Genomic DNA, 1,148 nt, shown 5'->3' on the forward strand with positions numbered 1-1,148 from the left:
CCCCAGCCCCACCGCCAGCGGGAAAACCGGCCTCAGAGGAAGGCGGCTCTTGGCGCTGGGGACCCGGTGGGTGGAAGGGGGTGCTCCTGTCCCCTGCGCCCCACAGCATGGGTCTCGAGTTGCCCCGTCATGATGGCCCTTCCCCCTCGGCCTGCTCGGTGAGACCCTGAGCTGCCCTCAGTGCCCCTGGGGCCGCTGGAAGGCGCATGTCACCCCTCACCCCGTCATGAGGGCTGCTGGTTGTGTGTGTGTGTGTGTGTGTGTGTGTGTGTGTGTTGAGGGTCCAGGTGATCCCAGCCCCCGGGGGAACATCAGTTTCTGCTTTGACAGATGGAAACTTTCTGGGAAATCTGACCCACCTCTTCGGGGTGTGATGGATCTGGGACCTCTCACACCAGTGGTTGTAGTTGATGTTAAGAAATTCTGAGGAGCTAACACTTCCACAGTATTTGACTGTCCAGTAGTTTTAGGGGTATGGGATTATTGGCCCATTTGACAAATGAGGAAACCAAGGCTCATTAGGGCTTGATGACCCGCCCAGGACCCCACAGTGGATCGGGCAGAGCCTGGTGGAAACCTGTGCCCCTCCTGGGCAGTCGCTGAGAACAAATGCCTGCCTCTCCTCACCTTGGACAGTGACCCCTGGCACAGGGCCCATTTGTAAAGGGCTTTCCCTTCTTCTGGGATCCATCACTCAGGGAGCAGTGCCCCGGGTACCTGGTGTGCGGGCTGCCTCCCTCACTGCAGCCCCAGTGAGGAAGCCACGCCGAGAAGCCCAGAGGTCATTCTTCCCCACTGCCTGTCTCCAAGGGGCTGTGATTCTCACCGGTGCCCCCTTGGCATCTGATGGGGATTTGGAGGAAGGTTCCTTTATATTCTTGCTCCCCCCAGCAGCTGGGCCTTGACTAGACACAGGAAAGGTTGCCCGGAGACCACATCTCATCTTCTTTCCCAGGATAGAAGGAATCTGAAGGGCTCCCCACTCAGGCCACCCCTGCCCCTCCCAGGCCAAGGCTGGATAGGCCTTTGGGGGCTGGTCGCCAAGGGGGACCTAGTTCAGTCCCCAAAGTGCCTGGACAGAGACCAAACCCTGGTCCATGATGCTGGTGATGAGAGGGGTCTGGTAGAGAGGTTGCTCCATTCTTCAG

General features: G+C 59.2%; 1 protein-coding gene across 1 annotated transcript in view; it reads left to right on the forward strand.

Moving 5' to 3' along the window:
* WFS1 (Wolfram syndrome 1 (wolframin)) overlaps positions 1–1,148 on the forward strand; it is a 32,682-nt gene that overhangs the window by 557 nt on the left and 30,977 nt on the right. The window lies entirely within an intron of this gene.

This window comes from Bison bison, unplaced genomic scaffold, assembly GCF_000754665.1.
Source record: "Bison bison bison isolate TAMUID 2011002044 unplaced genomic scaffold, Bison_UMD1.0 scf7180017864255, whole genome shotgun sequence".
NCBI classification, from domain to species: domain Eukaryota; kingdom Metazoa; phylum Chordata; class Mammalia; order Artiodactyla; family Bovidae; genus Bison; species Bison bison.